The sequence below is a fragment of the Balaenoptera physalus genome (assembly GCF_965194825.1).
Source record: "Balaenoptera physalus genome assembly, chromosome: 10".
Classification (NCBI taxonomy): Eukaryota; Metazoa; Chordata; class Mammalia; order Artiodactyla; family Balaenopteridae; genus Balaenoptera; species Balaenoptera physalus.
Window position 1 is genome coordinate 8,219,303 of NC_138889.1, and position 20,818 is coordinate 8,240,120.

Sequence of the window (20,818 nt, forward strand, 5' to 3'; positions counted from 1 at the left end):
CATTAGCCGTCTTGGCACAAGGCTAAGCTGAGACCTGAAGGAAGCCACCTGGGGTTGCACAAGAGTGGCAGCTAAACCTCAGTCCTTCAGAAGCTGCCCCTCCCTCCCAGCCCCCTTCCTGGGGTCCCGGCCTCAGCAGGAGAGACACACACCCAAGGTGGATGGACGGCTGTCAATTTAGCCCAAGTAAATGTGGAGTTAGAGTTGGCAGTAACTTTAGCCCCATCTCCATCTCCATGCAAGATCTTTCTTGTTCTCCTACAACACTAATTGCATTTCTCTTCTATAACTGTCCCTCTGGCTGAGTGTTTCTGCTACCCACCCCGACAGTGATCATTTGTTTATCGGGGGCTCAGCGCATCCTCAGCCTGGCTCAGGGGCTGCCCTGCTGGCTCCCTACTCTCCTGCCCCAGGCTTCGCATCCTCACTGCCCATCTCGGCCTCAGAAGCACGCTCCCTGCACCAGCGCAGTGAGGCCCCAGGAAACTGCAAAGCACGTGGGCTAGTTACCAGCTCACAAGCCTGCAGGGTACTCTGCCTCTGCACCAGCCTCCCCTACTGGTTGAATTCCCGGCCCCGCCCGGCACCGCCATCCCCTTAGGCAGGAGGGGTGAGGAGGGGCTGTCCTTTGTGGCTGGATCCGCCCAGGATGATTACAGGCTGAGAAGGGAGCTCTGTGATTAAGGAAGCCATTTGGGGGACGGGAGAGGAGGTGCGATCCTAAAACACCTGCCTGGGAACCACTCAAGTAAGGCCAGACGTGCACCTCCCACGGACGGAGGAAGGGCTCCAGGGGCTAAGCGCAGTTGAAAAGCAAGGTTAGTGAATTTAATGAGGTGATCTTAGGCAGCTTAATTCAGCTCGATAGCCTGGGGCTACAGGAGGAGCCAGAGCAGAAAGTCAGAAGTTAAGGCTGTGCTAATTAGATTTCACAAATGCCATTGTTATTGAGCCTGCCGGGTGGATGGGAGGCTCCCGGAGGCGGCTTCTGAGACGCCCCGCCCAGCTGCCTCCCACCTCTCTCTCCCAGCCGGCCCGCCCACCCTCACCCCAGCAGAGGTACTGCACCGGGCACTGGGCTCAGACCGCCCCCCCCCCCCGCCCGCCCCTTGGGGTGGTAAAGGGTGTCGGCGGAACGGCAGCTGCCACTCTTCCTCCTGGTTGGTAAGAGGCCGGCATGGCCGGCCCGTCCGGTGGCAGAATGTCGCAGGGGACATCATGCCCTGGTCACTGTGACAAGGTGTCAGTCCCCAGCCTTGCAGGGCTTACCCAGCAGTGACTGTCCTGAGCTGAGTGGCGATTGGCCTCAGGGCTCCTATTGGTAGCAGCGCCCTCACTCTTCACCTGTGCGCCCTGCAGAGCTAGGATGCAGAGAGGAAGTGGCCGGAAGGGAAGGGAGGGGTGGCCCGCCTTGGAAGGATTTGGCCCTTAAGCAAGAAATGGAGGGCTCAGTTTCTCCATCTGTAAAATGGCTCATTGCACAAGGCCCCGGGATGTAGATTGCAGTAGTGAAGGCTCATGTTGACCTTGCTGCTGGAGGTTTAGTGCTCTGAGGACAGGGGAAGCCACCGGTGCCCACGCGATAACAGGGAGCCATTAATACTGGCTGTAATAGTTCTTGAACCAGGAAAGCTACTTATCTCCGGGCGGGGCGAGACGAGAGGGAGCCGAGTTCCTGCTCCCAAGGGACAGCCCCACCTGTGGAGAGGCTGCTCCCTCCGGTGGAAGGGGACGGTTCTGGTCAGCAAGCTCGGCCCCCTCTCCCCTCCCTTCTGATCTCGCCTTCAGCCCTTCCTCTCCCCTCCCTTCTGATCTCGCCTTCAGCCCTTCCTCTCCCAGCCGAGAGCTTCACATCCCCATCAGAGGCAATCCCAACCACCACAGACTCACAATCTGACACCAAAATTTGATAAAGGGAGTTGAGTCGATTGCCTCGGTTTGCTTTCCTGTAAAAGGAGGCGATGGGCCCACCTTAGCTCTGCTACCCCATTGTTCCCCTGGGCTGGGGGCGCCAGAACCCCACCTCCCGATGGCCTCCTGGCGGAGCTGGTACTCCTGAGCCCGTGACAAGCCCTGTGGCTGGTTCACAGCCGCCTGCCTGCCCCTGCTGGGAGAGCCCCCTTGGAAGCGAGCAACTGCTTAATGAGGTAAACACGCGCGTGAAATTACAAAGCTCTGGAATCCAGGCAGGTTCTCAAGCTGCTTATTTCAGCTAGAAATTACCTGCAGCCTGCCCCCTCCCGGCACATCCGGGGCCCTCCCCCAGCCCCCAAATCCCTCCCTCCTTTGCTCAGTCTAAGCTTTTAGAGGAGACAAAAAAGGTGTGGAGGGAAGCAAGCCTGTTGATGCATGGCAGTTCGGGCAAGTTCTAAGGCCTCTGCAGAGTTTGAGGGGAACGTCCCTGGAATGCTAAACATGCCGCTGGGTTCCCTCCGCCACCGCCTTGAGCCGAGTCTTGGGGGCTGGGACGCAGCCGCCTTCCCCTGCTGCCTGCGCTGGAACGTCTAGGGTCTCAGCCTGGCATCGACCCGGGATATGTAGGGCCACCTGGGATGTGGCCCTGTGACCAACCTAAGCTGGTGAAATGTGGAAGATGGTTTCCAGGGAGCCTGGACTCTCCTCCCCCGTGGCCCTGTGAAATTGGCAATGATGATGGTAATAATCCCTGATGTTTCCTGAATCATTACCATGTCTCAGACCCTGTTCTAAAGGATTTGCACATCCTAACTTGTTCAATGCCCACGACAACCCTGTGAGACAGGTATTATTATTTCCCTGTATTTTACACGTGAGGAAACTGGGACACAGGAAGGTAAGGTAAAGTGACTTGTCTAATGTCACAGCTAGTAAGCAACAGACCTGAAATCTGAACCCAGGAATTCTGGCTCCAGAGCCCACGCTCATAAATACTATGCTAAGCTGTTTCTTCATAAAAATAGTATTTTAGTATGACTGGCTCTGATTTGAGTGCTTTTACCCTGGGCACTGTGCAAGGACCTTGGCATACCTTATATCAGGGAATGCTCTCAACAGCTCTACAAGGCAGATGCTATGATCTCCTTTTCCAGATGAAGCATTGGAGGCTCAGAGAGATTAAATAACTAGGCCAAAGTCACAGAGGTGGTGAGTAGATGACGGGGATGCCTTCCCAAGTTTGTCTGAATCCAGAGCCCGAGCCCACTTGGAGACACTACCTCCCAATGCTCCCTTCCAAAGGGGACAGTCTGAGTGCCTCTTTTTCCTGGGCTGAAGAATGAATGGAGGGTCTCTGTGTGTCCCTCTGCCTGTGTGCCTCTGATTTGACTCTGGAGAAAAAGTGCAATGAGAGAAATCTCTGCTTAACTCCCCAGAGGAACCGTGTCCCCTGCCCGCCCAGCCTTGGCTCTCCGCCGATATGCCCTGTGCTTGTCCCCCTCATCCTTTCCCCCGGCCCCCAGCATCCCTGCTCAACCCGGGCACGGATGCACAGCTCTAGGCAAGCATGACGGAAATGTATGGCCAAGAATGGTGATGTATTTATTAAGTGAATCCGACAACTTTCATTAACCCAAGCAGACATTATTAAAACATGCCGGTTGTCTCTGGGAAATGAAGTGCCCAGTGCAGGCTGCGAGCCAAGCCCCTACTTGTATGCTCCAAGCCGCTGAGTGTGGGCTGGGCCTCCCTCCTGGCATCCTGCATCTCATCCATCATTTTCCACGAGGTGGGCCCCATCCTGAGCCCCCATGGTACTCCCTTACAGCAGTCACCACAGGACACCTCCGTGTGGCATCCCTCTGAGACAGGAATCCTAGACCCAGGTGGCCTGAGGCCCAGAGACCACAGGCGCTCCATCCCTCCCACCGCCTGCACCTGGAGATGGAGCTGCCTCAGGGCCCCTGGGTGACTACATTAAATGCAGCACATTAAACCTGACCAAGGTCCTGGCAGTGGCTGAGGAGGCACCACTGGACACGTGGTTTGGTGTGGTCCCCACTTTCTGGCCCACTGGAGTCAGTGACTAGGTAGAGTTATCCATGGGGGCCCAGTCGGGGCAGGTGGGAAAGCAGTGGTGCCAGAGAAGACGCAAGAGGATGGGGAGGAACCAAGTAGAAACAGCAGGACCAAGAAAGGCGGGAGACAGGCTGGTGGGACGGGCCCACCCCTGCACTGTGCGCCGTGTGTGATCGTGGGTCTTTGCTGAGATGCAGGAAGCAGTAATAATCCACGATGCAATTTACAGCGCGCTGTTTCATAAGCCATCTCCTCTGCTCCTCATCAGTCCTGCTGGGAGGGTGACAGATCGGCCTGGTTTCCCTCTTGTGCCGATGGTGAGAGGAAGCTCAGAGAGGTTAAGTAACGCAAGCGAGGTTGCGAAGTCGCTAAACGGCAGCTCCGGGATGGTGCCCAGGCCTCCGACCCAGCATCCAGCCTTGTCGCATGGCCTCACCTCGCAGACCGCTCCTTTTACTGAGTTCCAAACACTGGTGCCTGGCAGAGTCGAGACACCGTTTGGAGTCTGCTGTTCTGCACAACCTCAGAACCACGCGCTGTGCTCCAGGCGCTCAGGCCACGGGCTGTGCACACCTGCCCACCCACAGGAGCTCAGGCCACAAGGCCAGCAAGGACCGTGCTACCCTGACTGGTCCACCTGGCTCTCCATCACCTTATCTACACAGTGAATTCTCTACAGGCCCGTGGAGGAGACTAAATGCTGTGCACGTGTCCAGCACAGCCCGGCACACAGTAGGTGTTCAGCAAGCAGTGGCTCCTGGCATTCTTCTTCTTTTTTTTTTTTTTTAAATATTTATTTATTTATTTATTTATTTTTGGCTGTGTTGGGTCTTCGTTTCTGTGCGAGGGCTTTCTCTAGTTGCGGCAAGTGGGGGCTACTCTTCATCGCAATGTGCGGGCCTCTCACTATCGCGGCCTCTCTTGTTGCGGAGCACAGGCTCCAGACGCGCAGGTTCAGTAGTTGTGGCTCATGGGCCTAGTTGCTCCGCGGCATGTGGGATCTTCCCAGACCAGGGCTCGAACCCGTGTCCCCTGCATCGGCAGGCAGATTCTCAACCACTGCGCCACCGGGGAAGCCTCCGGCATTCTTCTCAAAGACCAGGGCAAACCCACGCAGTGCGGCCAGGATTTATTGACTGCTCTGGTCTCATCCTGGTTTGGGAACAGCATGTTGCAGACTTTCAGGGATGGTCTCTTCCCATAAGTACACTCACCCTTGTCACCTCCATGTCCTGGTTTTTGGTTGAGAAAAGCAGTCGTCATCATACTGGACACCCTGAGGAGACAGCACAAGGATGGGGCTGTAGCTTATTCATCTTTTATTCCCACTGCCTAGCATCTTTCCTGATGTGACGGATTATCAATACATGTTAATAGGTGGATAGAAGGGAGGGAGGAAGAAAAACTGCCCAGTAAACAAAAAGTGGATGGGTGATAAGAATCTTGATATTCTGTGGCTGCTCGACCATCCCAACAGATTCAGTTGCCTCTTCACAACAGGACGGCACAGGTGCTGCTTGGTCTCGGAGTCAGTGGGGAGAGGGGTATCCAACTGGGGGACATGAGTAAAAGCCTTGTGATGGGGAGTACGGGTCCTATGCCTACTCCCTGGCCCGTACCACTTTTCTCTTCCCATCAGCAGGCCTGGCCAACCCAGAGCTCCCAGCCCTCCAGAGCCAGGAGAGGTGACAGCCGCAGCTGCCCTGCCAGCACGCTGGCTGCCGGACGTCAGGCAGCGCCCAGAGAGCGGCACGGCTGTGCTGCTGGCAGCGGGCACCGCCACCTTAACGCTCTGGTGCATGGCCCGGCACAGCTGCTCAGACGGCCGAGACCCACGCCCGTTCCTTCCCTCTCAGCTTGTCTGTGGAGAGGAGGTAACAGAGGGGGGCTCCCCGCTACTTCCACGCCCCTCTCTGCCTTGGCAGGGCTCCTGTCCCCACCCCACCCCTTCCTCCCGTGACCTCTCCTTCCCTAGGCTCCGGGGCCGCTGCTGCCCCCTTATTTATGGGGAACCAGGGCTCTCGCCACAGGGGAGGGAGATATTTCTCTCCAAACCAGCTGCTATGAAATGATGCCAGGAGGGAGCCAGAGCTGGCTGGAGCCCTTACCTGCCTGCTCATTGCTGTTCAGCGTGAATTTACTGTTTTAATCAAAGCACTAAGTGAAACAGGGAGCTCCGGTATCCTCACCCTGGCACGGCGGGGCTCGGCAGCCCTGGAAATCTGTAGAGGATTCTCAACATTACGGCCCATCCAATGCAAAATGGATTCCCTACTCGGAGTGTGGCCAGAGCCCTCCCCCGCTGGGCGGCAGCGTGATGTAGCTCGTAGAGAAAGGATCTCAGGCTGGTCTCTAGGTCTCAACCACCCAGACTCAGTAATTACGTACTGAGACCCCTGCAGACACGGCTGAGTGAGAGAGGCCTGCGTCTCCCTTGGCCACACTTCCTCGGGCTGCCCCTCGCCGTGGCCTTAACCTTTCCCAGAGCAGTTCTCGAAAAGCTCATTCTCTCTTACTTGTCTTTCTAGCGCCCAAGAACTGCCCCAGAACAGAGCAGCAAGCTCAGGGTAAATGGGCTTATCAAGGCCATGGTTCCCAGGTCCAAGGCAGGGTCCCAAACTGGAACCCCAGCTGAAGTGACTCAGGTCCAAGGCTAGGTGGAGGCGTCACACTGATGGTTGAGCCACATTCCCTTCTTCCTGTGATGGAATTGTGAAGTCAAAAAGCCTGGATGCAGGCCCTAATTCAGTCACTTACGAGCTGTGTGACTTCAGGCAAAGCGCTTACCTCTCTGAGCCTGTCCCACATGGTCAGGTGAGGATGGCTTCGCAGGACGGTTGTGAGGATGATCAAATGAAATAATGTACGTAGATGTGCTGTGTAATCCATCAGGCGTTTTGACCAAGGCAAGTTGTTATGGTGGCATCGCTGGCGCAGGTGGAAAGTACAGAGGGCCACAGGCCAGGCCTCGGAGAGCGGAGTTGGAAGGCCTGCTTCCTCCCCAATAACCCCACACACCACAGGCTCCATAACCCCCAGACCTAAAAGGCTCTGAGGGCTAAGGTGTCCCTGCTGGAGCCACCTGTGCGGGTGCACACACAATGCTCCCCTCCTTCAGAGCGGCGGCTGGCTCATTCATCAGAAGGCAAACAGAAAGGCTACCGGGGCTGACCTCTCTGCCACCGCTCCTGGGGAAAGACTTTGTTTTGTGAGGCGGGAGGGGAGCCAGTCCCCATCTCGGTAAACAAACTCAGCCTTTCAATTAGCTCCTGTGCAGTGTTGATCGTGCACCGGGAAAGGCCACTGCCCTGCCGGGCCTCGCCAGGCCTCGCTGGTTGCTTCTGTGACTTTGCCAGGAGAATCAAAGAGGCAGCCTTGGGTGACCTTGTTTCATCTCAGGTGCTCACAGGATCCCTCGTCTCCTGAAACGCGTGCTGTCCTGTGTGCACAGCTCTCGGACTGAAATGTCCACTTTTAATACAGAGGCCTTAAGGAGAGCCAGATCCTGAGGAAGGAAAGACGGAGCTGGGAGGGAAGGATCTGGCCTTCATCCGGAGCATCCTGTGTGCCAGCGTGGAGACCGCGCTGAGGGGGACGGCGTGGGCCACCCGCTGGCTATGCCTTGTTCTCTCTGCTCTTTCCTCTGAATTCAAACATCTCGCATGTGCAGCTTGAGCGGGCTATTTTAGAAGATGGGTCACGTTTCAGGGGGACATCGGGAACAGAACTCCAAAAACAAGCCTAGCAGCAGAGGTTGCGGTTTGGGACTGAGCGGGAGACTCCAAACTGGTGTCTAGGACTTTAGGGGGCAGGATGAATGGCATTGCAGGAGGACAGAGAAGAATGGACGGGGCAGCGCAGACAGGGTGGGGAAGGCAGGAAAAGGGCAGGCCTGCTTTCCCAGATTATCATCGGTGCCTGGGGGAGGACTGGCTGAGAGGTGAAGTAGAAGGCTTCTGTTTACAGCCATCTATCTCCCATAATTAGCCATTTAGGAAGAAAATAGCCTTCAGATTCAAAGGTAAATTGACTTACATTGGGATAATAACGTTTGATTGAGCACGGGAAGTTCATCTTTAGAGTATGAGAGCAAACAAATTGCTTTTCTTCCCTGGTGCTTGGGAAGAAACAAGATGAGATTGCAGGTGCTCCTGGACCTGTGTTCCCATCTCCTGTAGGCATTATCTGGCCCAGGGCTCGGCCACCGAACCGAGGGTACCCATGGCTCCGTCGCCGCTGGTTGTTTCCTGATCCTTGTTTTGGAGGGTTTTTAAACTATATTGCATCACATTGATGCAGCAATCCCTTATTACTGTCAACAAGTGCATGAAGAGACATAAATTCCCTCCCTTAGATAGAGGCTGGTTCATAAATACATTTCTTTATTGCTTCCCAGATTGGAGAAATTGCTCTGAGCTTTGGCTTCCTGGAACACAGTGGGAGCAGGGGGAGGGGGGCAAAGGTTTTTAAATTTTGCTTCTGACTCTGGTTGTGAAATCTCGGATCATTTTCTGTAGACGTCACTGCATTCTGAGCTTCTTAGGATGGAGGATTAGGGAAGGGATGAGAAAATGAGGAGGGAACATATGAATAATGAAAATATGTATCTGATATAGATACAAAATGATTGGGACTCAGGGAATAGGAACGCTCCCTGGAGAAGTCAGGTAATTTTTTTTTTTTTTTCAGAGGAAGAAAGTTTGAGTCAGCCTTCGAAAGGTAAGCATGGAAGTGAATTATCAGAGATGCGCACAGACCCCCAGGGCCTCGTTGGTCAGGCCTCTTCTGGCACTTTGGGTTCTGGCAGAAATTCAGATTATACTTAGGTTACTAAGAGAAACCAGAAATCACCTCAGTAGAGCTTCATCTCAGCTATGTCTTTCTTCCACTTATTCTGATAATGTATTTTTAGAATGCGGGTAAAGGGATGTGAACAGCCCATAGATTAGAGCGTGTGTGCAGATATGGGTATGTGTGTGTGTGTGTGTGTGTGTGCATGCGCACACGCATGAATGCACTACTACGAGTGGATGTGAAAGATTTAAGTCCTTGAGTCTAAATATGGAGAAGCAAAATAAAGAAACACATTTTTAGGCTAACAAAGACCTGTATTTGTTATCTACTACTGTGGAACAAAGTACCCCCAAATTAGCAGCTTAACACAGTACACACTTCTTATCTCAAAATCTCTGGGGCTCAGCTAGGTCCTCAGCTTCCATGGAACCCAAGGCTGCGGTCAAGGTATCAGCCAGGCCTGCCGTCACCTCAAGGCTCCCCTGGGGAAGGATCTGGTTCCACGCTTAGTCCCGTGCCTGTTGACCCCATTCAGGTCTCTGCAGGCTGTTAGATTGAGGGCCTCCACTCCTCACTGGATGTGGGCCAAAGACCAACCTCAGTTCTTGCCCCATGGGCCTCTCCAGCACGGTGGCTTTCTTCTGCAAAGCAAACATCAAGAAGACAAGACAAAGAGTATGTGTGCCACCTAGACAGACCCAGAAGTTACTGTCCTTTATGACTGAATTATAGCTGTGATCTCTCATCACTCTGGCCATATTCTCTTCACCAGAAACAAGACACTAGGCCCAGCCCACACTCGAGTGGAGGGAGTACACATGGGCTTGAAAACCAGGACACAGGATCGTTGGGAAGCTGCCTTGGTCACACAGGCCCTGGGCTTCCAAGTCAAAACCCCTGAATGTGGACCAAGACAGCGCAAGCCCAGCCAGGGGTTGAATTCAGGAACAGAGCCCCAGTCTTCTGGTTCTCTCCCCACAGCCTTTTCAACTGCAGAGAAGGCCACACATCAGAAGCGTGGTCAGTGGATGGGCTGGAACCAGGGGAGTGTCCTGGAGAAGCCCACCCAAAGCTTATCTACTCAACAGCTGCAGCAGGTCCCCTGCAGGGCCCGTGGTGATCCCAGGGGTCTGCCCCAGGCTTGACAAACCCCTAGAGGTTTTCATTTGAAGGAAAAAAGAGGTTTTCTTTTGAAAAGAAAGTGGGCCTCAGTTCCTACACAGGTCCGTGTCTGCCTGACCCAGATCCAGCCAGACGCCAGGAGAGAAGGGGTGAAGCAGAGAGCCACAGAGGGGGTATAGAGGAATCAACAGCCCAAGAAGAGTGGCCACCTTTTCACTTTAAGAATTCAAGGCAACAGAGGAGAGTCTGTCAGGGGATGAAATCGCAGGCGCAGCAGAAAGCGCCTGCCTCAGAGAGAGCCATTAGGGGCCAAGACACCAAGCAGGAACAATGTAGCTGAGACAATGGATGCGCTGAAAAGCCCTGGAAATAGGGTGTACAGAGTCCCGCTTCTGGGACGTCTTCACAGATTAATAAGGTTTTTGAGGATTTCCGAAAACGTTTCTATGAGTCAGAGCCTAAGAGGGGCCAATGTGGGGCTCTTTGAAGCGTCCTTTTCAACGGCTTGAAACGGCAAATGTCTGTGCACCCAGCAAGGAGGGGCAAGGCCTGTGCGAGCCAGGAAAAGCTATTGTGTCTCTAGAAAATGGGAGCCCACAAGGGGACTTTATAACAGCCCCGAGCAAGCCATTGAACTTGGAAGGCAGGCACATGCCTTAGCCCACGAACAATCCACCCCAACAATGCGAGGGAGGCCGCCACTGCTCAGATACAGAAAATGCATGATCTTTAGACGGAGGGGGACGGCATGCTCAGAAGCCTAGAGTAGGCCCCAGAAGTCAGAGATAACGTTTACAAGGCAAAGCAAGAATTATTATTCCCACTGTAGAAGTACAGAAACTGAAGCTCAAAGACATTTAATGATTTATCCAAAGTCTCAGGAATAAATGATAGAGCAGGCAATCATTCTGTATCATTGGCATTCAATAGTTAGTAGCAGATATCCAAAGCACCAGTGGCATAAGCAAGCTAGGGGTTAATTTTTCTCTCACATAACATGAAATTTGGAGGTAAGTAGGCAGCCCATCCTTAGCACTGGGTTCCATACTTGGTTTATACCTCATGGTCATAAAACGGCTGCTGAAGCTCCAGCTATGGCTCCACATTTCAGGCAGGAAGGAAAAAGAGAGGAAAAAACAAAATAGATGTACCCTCCCAGGTACATCAGCCATCTTTAAAGAATAGTTTCTGATTATATCTCATTAGCCACCTCTAGCCGTTCAAGGGGGGCTAGGAAATTCATATTTTTTAGTTTAGTTACATTTCCTCCTCAACAATATAAGGATTCTGATAGTAAATAAATGGGAGAATGTATATTAGATAGGCAAATTTTTTTGCTGTAAGATCCGAATTTCCTGAATCTAAATCCAAAATTCTGTCCACTACCTACACTGCCTGTGGTGACCATGGACAGAATGGCCCAGACTATTGACGAATACCAATGTCCCTTGACTCTAACACAAAATCAGTGGCTGCACTGAACTATCCGGCATCCAGAGCATCCCGCTGCCCAGCACTGGTGTTGCACCAAGGACCCCAGGAAAATATGACTGTGCCCACTAAATCCTGGCCCCATTAGCTGTGGGCCAGCCCAGATCTCCTCTCAAAGAGGTGCTGTCTCCTCCGCTCGAATGAACTCATATCTCTACTTCTGTTAGGGCCGTGCAGAACCAGGCACAGGCCTTTGCTGCCACAGGAGGAATATTATGGGATGTTGTGGAGGAATGAAGTAGCTGTTGTGTTCCACTCTAGACAGAGCTGGATTTCCACGTGATACAGTATCGGCCAAGTTACATAGAAGAGTGTATGCAGGCATCAGAGCAGAAGAATGGCAGTCAGTTGCATATATGTTTATTAATTCCCCAGCGATCGGGGCAAGTTGCCACATTCTGCCCCATTGATACCAACTTGTATTCCATGTCAGGGAAGACAAGGGTCCCATTTTTCACTGGTGCAGCAAACAAAGAGCCCATAACCAGTCATGGGGGTAGGAACGTGAGCGAGCAGAGTGGGGCCACTTTGAGACCAAAATAGTTTGGAGCTTCCACTGGAAACTGTGACTCTGACGGCAGGACAATGTGACAGGGTCATTCTTCCCACCAGCTTCCTCTTCCCCCATTTCCAAATTTCTCCCTATGACATTTCCAGTTACAAGGCTCCCATCTCAGAACTTTGACTTTGAATGCCTTTTCATACTGGCCTTGAAGAAGATGGTGTCATCAGTGACCTTTTTAAAAGACCACGGGGACTTAATTAAAAACCAAACTTGGCCACTTAATTCAGACGATCCTGTCGACTCCTGGGTGCTGGAGTGAACTCAGGCTTGTCAGCTCGCAGCCGGCTGCTGGCACTGCCCTTTCGTGTCCCCACACTGTGGAGCTGCAGAGTGACACGCAGGATCTGGCCCAGGCCCCAGGACCACTGACGCCGCTCTTGGCGAGAGCGGGGCCCAGCCACTGAGAGCTGAGGGGCTCTGTGGAGAAGGGGAGGAGCCCAGTGGGGAGACCGAGGCATCCGTGCAGGGAAAGGGCCTCAGAGGAAGAGATTGGGGGCCACACGGGCTTCTGGTGAGGGCGAGTCTAGAGCAAGGGCATTCCTCCTATGTCCTAGCTTTCCTCTGAGTGACTCAGCGGAGGGACTGGAACGCATATAATGACCCCATCCTGCTCCCTCCTCCAGCTTTGAAGATTCCAGTGATTGGCAGATGGCTGTGCCCACACGTGTCCCCTGGGCCCTGGAAACCGTACCCTGGGCTCTGCCTCTCTCTCCCAGAACCCATCCCCAGAGGCCACCGAACTCATCTGGAAGGCCAGGTTGGAGGGTGGTTTCTGCTCTTTTTACTTTATTGGTACTGGCTTTTATTCCTGCTTCCCAAAAGAGGCAAGCAGGGCGCATGGTGCGTGAGATGCTGTGAAGGAGGTGTGTGCCCCTAGGAGAGAGTGGAGAGAAGCGTCTTCTCCCCACTGCCGGCGTGTGCCTGCCAGGAGACGGGAGGCCAGTTCCTTCCCAACCACATCCAATAGCTGCAGACTCAATGCAACTAAGAAACATGGAAAGAACTTCTCAGAGGTCAAATCAGCTGCTTGATCCTAGGTCCAAGGTCCTCACATTCCCATCTCTCCCCCTACAGAAGGAAGAGCGTGTAGGGAAAGGAGACCTCGATTCTGGTACTTCTCCCGCCACTAACTGGCTGTGCAACCTTGGACACGTTACTTGACCTCTCTGGCCCTCAGGTGCCACCTCTGTAAAGTACAGTGAATAAAATTCTGCAGGTGATGATCTTCTAGGTTGCGTTGCACTTAATTCAATTGTTTGAGAGTTTGCTAAGCATCTAGCATATGCCAGGCGCTCATTAGATCTGAGCATAAGGCAGTGAACAGAGCATTCTTGCTACACTCCTTCATGGACGTAGATGCTGGACGTCAGAGTTACTGGGACTTTCTGGAAGGGAACCCTTGAAGTTGGTGAACAGCCTCTGGAGAAGACAGCTCAGCCCCGAGGCGGGATCCGCCACCTCTGCTCGAATGGCTTTCCCTGTGGTCCGTCAGAGCCTAGGGCAGAGAGATTCATCCTGGGAGGTTTTCCTGCCTTTCTAGGGGCCAAGACCTCGGCTGCTTCCCCCAGCTCCTAAAGGAAGAAACTCTTTGCCAGCCTATGGCCCTGGCTCTTAAATCATAGCTTATTACAATTCTTTATGATGACCACGCACACACCAAAGAAAGCTTTGGAAAATCAGGTGGTGCCTGTGCCTGGAGAAGCTTCTGGAAAGAAACTCCTGCCTCCCTCTGTCACTACCCGTCACCTAAGGCTTTGTCATTTCTTGTCATTCCCCTGTCACTCTCAAGGGGGCAGTGTGGCCTGGCTGAGGGACTGAAGCGCGGGTGGTCAATGAGGTCTTTGGGAAAGGAAACCTCATTCTACTCCTGTCTTTGTCACATACTGGCTGTGTGACCTTGGGCAAAGCACTTAATCTCTCGAGTCAGAGCAGCGTCATCCAGAAAATGGTACTAACAACATATACCTCTCGGGTTGTGGCGGAGATGAAATGAGGTGATTTATGTAAATGCTTGGTAAATTAATGAGGCTCAAATCAAAGGTCAAGTGTTACGATAGGAAGACCCTGACAAGGGAGAAAGAGGCCGAGACTCAAGTCGTCAGCTGCGCGGGTATCTATCCAAGGCCTCCCCGTCCGGGTGTCGCCTCCTGTGTATTCCCGTCCCTGTGTCCTCCCACCGGGCACGGCTGGACTCAGCTCTGCCCAGGGGCTCTGCAGCTGCCCCTGCCCTGTCCCCACCTCCAGTCTCTGGGGGCCAAAGAGGAGGCTGACTTGGGCTCCTTTGTCTGCCCGCAGTGGGCGTCCATCCCTGTCAGGCCCCTCCTCCCTGCTCGGGTGGGTTAAGAGCCTTGGAGAGAGAAGAGATCTATGACGTGGCTCTCGAGTGCTCTCCAGCCGGGCTGGCAGCCCACAGACCTTGTCATGGGGGCCACAGCTGCGGGGACACGGTGCCACGGGCAGCCAAGGGGACCCTGCGTCCACATGCAGTGCCTGCTTGGGAACCACGCGCTACGACCAGGAAGGCCCCCTTGGGCCCAGGGTCCCAGAGCAGCTGCAAAGTGGCTTTTGCCAGGAAATGCCTCTCCCCCAGAACCCCACCCCGCTGGCCCGAAGGGCTGAGAACTGCACGGCGGAAGGCTTGCAGAAAACACCACACAGACCCTAAACACAAGTTCCTTCTCTGTGGCTTCAGAATTCTGTATGATCTTCAGGACAATGATTTTTTCCTATGTTCTAGTCAGGGCCTCTATCTTTCTTTCTATGAGGACCCCTGGCTAGACAGAGAAGGGGAGTTAGCCACGAGGATGTGTTAGAAATCAGAGAATTGTAGAGCTGGCAGGGGCCTTAGAGAGTTTCTGCTGCTGCCTCTTTGTACCCTTAAAGGTCCCAGTCGTGAGGCCTCTGGGGCCCAGAGAGGTCAGCTGACTGGCCCAGACCCTCCAGCGGTGGACAGCCAGGAAGAAAGGACTCTCCCCGCCCTGTAGAACTGAGCCCTACCCTTCACCTTCCTCCTTAGCTTTTACCAACTCCGCATCCCTCCCAGCCCACCCCTCTGCCTTCCTCCTTCTCCAGGTAAAGGAGTCCCACATCCTAGTATGTGGGAGACTGCACCGCACAGCGCTGTATCCGGCATGGGGGTGGGGACTTGGGAGTGGAAGGGACGTACGCTGTGCCAACACACGACGGAGGGAAAGGAGCCGAGGGATATGAGTTCTTTTCCCCTTTAAGGCAGAAGGAAAGACAGGAGTTCTGCAAATGCGCCATCTCCTCCATCTCTCCCTGTGATTCGTCTGTCAGTCAATGAGCAAACACCTGCCCATCCACAGGGCACAGGTGACAGAGTGAGGACCTGGCCTTTTCCTCCAGAGGAGGACAGTCAGATTGCATCTCCTGATGCCCCAAGTACCACTGCAATGACGACAACACTCCAGTGGGTCACCCTGCACAGCTTCCTGGGGGGACGGATGAGACCGATGACTTCCCAGCTTTTGGGGGGGGGGGGCGGTCAAAAATCCTTTTGAGAATCTGCTAAGAGCTATGGAGGCGATCGTTCTCCCTCCCTAAAGCTTTTACGCACATTCACTCAAAATTAAGAAATTGCACGAGTCCTGCAAATCACCCCATCTGTGCACGCCCAGGCCCCAGCTGAGGACACTCTTCTAGACTGTCTCGCGCGTGCAGGGCAGCGTGGCCACAGGGAAATGACCAGCAGGCACGCAAGTCGGGCTGACAGACAGCAGCGAGCAGGGCCAGGCGGGCGTTCCTCTGCCCACCCTGAGCCCAGAGGGGAAGCGGCAGCCTGGCAAGTGCGGGTCTGCTGCTGCGTCCACTTAGCACCCTGCCCTGCTGCCCCCATGAGCAGGAGGGGCTGCGGCTGGGGCCGGGGACAGTGTGACGCTTGGCCGGCTGCCGTCAGCCAGAGAGAGCTAGCAGAGTGGAAGTGCCGGCGCCCCTGCAGCCCCCCAGGTAACGGTGCTAAATAAAGGTCATTTTCACGTCACCAACTAGCAATGGCTGAGCGCACGAGCAGTGGCCAGAGTCAGTCACTTACTGGGCTTGCTGTCGCGCAACCGCTCTGAAGAGCCACCTGGCCCGTGGTCCGCGTCCACACAAGGATAACCTGCAGAAGACAGCATCTTGGTGCCATGGAAAGCCAAGCCCACAGCATTTGCTTCTCCAAAGCCCTGGCGCTTTTCCTGTTGGAGAACCGTTCTCCGCAGAAAGCGTGGGCTCCACGGGCTTGTGGCCGAGAAGCCGTTTGTGCAAGCATCCTAAAGTGGCTGGACCACGTGCCTCCTCCCCTCGGCCCCTCCTGGCTCCTAGGCGTCCACACGGAAGGCCTGCCAGGGCCTCTGCTTTGGGCAACAGGCCGCTTCTCGTTATTTCAGGCCCCTTGCCCCTGGGGCCACACCCAGCTCCCCGCAGCCGCTTTCACTTCCCGGAGCACACACGGCTCAACCTGGGACGGCTTCCAAACCCATTTCCTCCCCAAGGCCTCCACAGATGGACCTGCCGGGCCTACTGCCCTGGTTCGTTTGGCCCTGACCCAAACAAAAGGGCTACTTACTCCCAGCCCCGGGGAACACTGCTCCCCATGCTGTAGGCTCGCCTGCCGTGATTCCTTTGCCGCAGTCCTTCCCATCCTCATGCGCTCTGTCTTCCTCACTGGACCAGACTCCTCAAGGAAACTGCCTCTTCTAGACCCCAGTCTTCTGTGGGAGGCCACACAGTGTAGGGGAGAGAGCATGAGCTTTGGAATCGGCTGAGACTGTCAAATCCTGGCTCCCCCCCCTTCTTAGCTGTGCGACTTCAGACTTTGCTCTGCCTCGGTTTTCTCATCCATAGAAAGGAAACGAGGATGCACGCTTCACTGTGTTCTTTACAAGGAGTAAAACAATAACTGTTGGGAAAACACCTGGAACAGGGTCTGAGACATCATAGGTGCCTAGCGCACTTAAGTCCCCATCCAAGGGGCCTGACAGCGGTTCTAGAATTTTATTTCATGGCCCACCCAGGGCTGCAGACAAGCCCTTAGCCATCGCAGGGACTCATCTCTGGAGAGTCCAAGGCAAAGAGCCCCCAGCCCTAGCATGCAGGCCCCAGAATCTGTCAGTGCCCTGAGGAGACGGAAGGGGAGGGGGGCTCTTGAGCCAGCAAGGGGCCTGAGGCTGCTTGGGCTCCAGGAATGGTGAGCTGTGTGACCTTGGGCAAGACACAGAACGTCTCTGAGCTTCCTTTTCCTCATCCTAAGGAAAACCACCCTGTCAACTTCAAGCATTATTGTGAGGAACAATGTGAAGTGGGGCGGTGTCCCGGGCCGTATAACCAGTTGGGGTTTACCCTGCCCAGACTCGGTCCCTGCCAGAACGCATGGAAGGTCACCCTGGGATTTATGCCTGGAGGTTAAGGAATTCTCTTGTTAAAGTGTTTATACCCTTGGGTTACGGCTGGTTACAAGCGTCAAGCCAATTGCTAGACTTGAACACCTTAATACCGTATTAATGTATTAGATCACTTTCTAATAAGGCAAGTGCCCCAGGAGGCGGGGTAAAATGAGACACACAGGACAAGCAAACTGTGGTGAGAGAAGACACAGGGAGAACAGGGGAGGAAGAACCCGGGTGGGGTACCCAGCTAGGGAGGGTCCTGAGAAGCCTGAGCTCCGGGCTCTCTGGTGGGTGGAGAGAGGGGACGAGGTGGAGACCGAAGCCAGGGAGACGACAGGGCAAGAGAAGGTTTTACTCCCTTCAAAATTTTTCTGGCCATATTTCCTGCTTCACTCCATCCCCATCTTCCTCCCGTTCCCCACTCCACCTACACACTCCCAGGGGCGATCAGGGTCTTCAGTTACTGGGTCCAAAAGCCCTGGTTGCTACTCCTTCTCCCCCGTGGCCGTGGACGAGCAGGCAGACTCCTCCCCCCTGCCCGGGAGGACAGAGACTACGGTCTGTGTCCCCAGCTTCCTTGAGTTGGGGACAGCAGCCCCCCCTACACCAGGCACAGCTCAGGTCCTAATTACACCCTCCATCACTTTCCCACTGAGGCTGAAATGGGGACAGATCGCTCACCAAGCAGTGGCAGCGACCTTCACAGGCCGTTTCACTTCCATCCAGCCCCCGACTCTCCCGGGACCAAGTTCTCTTTCATCTGGAGCGTTCTCTCCGTGCCACAGCAAAGCCAAGTGCAGCCATCAGAGACTAGGGGGCAGGAAAGGTGGGCTTTGGCCCTTGGCCACACAAGAGGGCAATGAAAAGAGCTTTACCCACAGTGGCTCATTTCTGGAAGACCTGGGGACTCAGGACTGGCTGATAGTTGCCAACCCGGGGACTTGGGGACCAAGAAAAGCGAGGGCAATCTTAGACTGCATTAATTGCAAAACGATGTTCAAAACGTAGGGACGTGACGTGTCCCTCGGCTTTGTTCGGTCAGACCACATCTGGAATTTTGCATTCAGTTCTAGAAGTCGGTTTGAAAAGAGATGTTAACAAAACAGACGAGGGTGGTTTAGGTTGAAGGACCATGTCATACGAGGAAGAGGCAGGACATACGCAGTGGTTCAGAACACAGATCTCCAGAGTCAGCTTCCTGGGCTCCCATTTGAGATTCAATAAATGCTCAACAAATATAAACCAGCATTAGTATTAGTATGAGTATTAATTACTATGAGTATTATTTGTATCTGTATCAGTGTTAATATTTGTATTCGTATTCATACTCGTGTTGGTACTGGTGTTAGTGTGGGTACCCAAGGATACTCTGTGCTGCAGTTGGACCCTGGTTGGCATTCGGGGGGAGCCCCGCTCGGAGGATGAGGTGCAGTAGAGAGAGGGGCTCTGGGTTGTAACTGAAACAGGACTCAGCTAGCAGCAGGGCCCAGGGATGGCACCAGCCCAAGCCCGGCGGGGAGAGGACACGAGCCAGGTGAGGCGAGGCGGCAGGACACAGCGGGCCGAGGTGCAGGGCGCTTCTGCAGAGCACAGGTAGCGGGTGCCCCGGTCAGGAACCTGAGGCTGGGAGGTCAGGGGCTGCACTCCCACCCTCCAGGGAGTGTCCCCGCCACTCGGGGCCCAGAGAGGACGGATGTGCTCTAAGTTCAGAGACGTGGGAGTTCTTCCCCCAGCACTGCCACTTAACGAGCTGTGTGACCCAGTGCAAATTACTCAACCTCCCTGAGTTCCCGTTTCCTCATTTGAAACTGAGAGTGGCTGCTTCAGGGGGCTGTGAGGAGGGGGAGGCACTTAGCAAGACCCACGCACTGGACCGTGATGGAATGCCAGCTCCCTTTGCACGGCATGCACGGAAGACCCCGAGCCGTCAGCGGTACAGCTGATGCTGCCCCCACCTGCAGGCCCCTGCCCCCTTGGCCAGAGGGACACTGGTCATGGACAGAGCGGCCTGAAAGTCCTGGAAGAGTCAGAGGACAGCTGCGTGCCCCACGCGGGCTGGCGCCTCGGTTCCCTCCACGCAGACCCAGCCCAGGCTCTTCAGCTCAGGAGGGCTTGGAGGGCCCTTCATCTGCCGCTGGGTTATTTGTTGTCCCTGTTGTCACGAGGAACAGAAGAGAAATATTGTCTCCAGCTGGAACTGCAGGAGGCAGACACCTCAAGAGGCATCGGCTCAGGGCGGCAGTAATTGCTGTGATTGGAAGGCGTTTCGTCAGGTTGCTAGGAGGCACGGGGAAGTGCAGCCGGGCTGCTGGTGCCCAGGGATTCCGGGAAAATCCTGGGGGCCTGTGGCTCCCTTGAAGGATGGGAGCCGGGCTCCACGCACCAAATTGCTGTTATTTCTTTCTGCCTGCAGCAAGCTCCCTGCTGGAGTGACGGATGCCCTGGGTTTCCCCTGGTTCCCCCCCACCGTCTCCCTCACCTCAGTTACCTCAGGAGACAGAATTCTAGCGCCGCTCATAAATCCAGTCACTGGACACATATATCCTGAGTGCCTGCTAATTGCCAAGTTGTGTTCTAGGAGCTTGGGATGTGCCAGGAAACAAAACAGATCCCTGAACTAAGGAGACAGACTCTAAACAAAACGTAATAGATAAGTAAATTATATAGAATGCTGCAGTGTGCTAGGTGACGGGAGACAGGGTGTAGACAGAGCAAAATAAGCTGGTGCGAGAGTGCCAGGGCAGGGCACCCCAAGGGAAACGTTCCACAGGGCTCCTCTCCTTCCCCTCCCCACCCAGGGACACCCAGCAAGTTTCCCCCAAACCACTTCTGGTTGCTGTTTCAGGGAAGGAGAGCCCCGACCTCCTCCAGACTCCTGTTCCCACCCCGACCTGCCAGGGCAGCCCTCCCAGGTGGCTTACATTTTACAAAGCACTTTTAACATGGAAAATCCCATTTAATCCTCTCCCTAAGGACACCCAAGGCCAGGGGTGCTTATTCCCATTTTGTGGATTAGGAGACAGGGGCTCCCAGAAGCTGAGTGACGAAGACCAAGGTTACACAGGTCTAGTAAGTGGTGTTGCCCAAATATGGCCAGGACGTGGATTCCCATCCCAGCTCTTGGCCACCGTGCAGCGTGGCTCTCACACCCCAACCTCGTGCCACCCAGAACAATCCCATGAGCCAGGAATAATAAAGCCCATTTTGCTGATGGGAAACTAAGACTCAGAGAGTCTAAGTAACCTGCCTTAAGTCACACAGCAAAGCAAATGGCAGAGCCAGGACTTTTCCCAGATCTGCCCCCAATCCCAGGGCTCTCTCCCTGCCCCGTAGATCCTACATCTTCTTACATCAGCTTGTCCTTCCTTCCTCCGAGCCCTCTCTGCACACAGACCCGGGCTCTCTTTGCATTCAATCACCCCCATGAACACTAAAAAAAAAAAAGATAGATGGCAATAAGAATTGT

The 20,818-nt window shown here is 54.4% G+C and overlaps 1 protein-coding gene and 1 long non-coding RNA gene across 5 annotated transcripts in view; one reads left to right on the forward strand and one right to left on the reverse strand.

Annotated features, from left to right (window-relative positions):
* The window catches only part of KIRREL3 (kirre like nephrin family adhesion molecule 3), a 555,536-nt gene that overhangs the window by 383,344 nt on the left and 151,374 nt on the right, over positions 1 to 20,818 (forward strand). The window lies entirely within an intron of this gene.
* On the reverse strand, positions 9,081 to 19,507 carry LOC309667447. Its single transcript, XR_014267779.1, has 2 exons — positions 16,533 to 19,507; positions 9,081 to 9,428 (listed from the first exon to the last, which is right to left on the reverse strand). It is a non-coding gene; the product is annotated as an uncharacterized lncRNA (long non-coding RNA).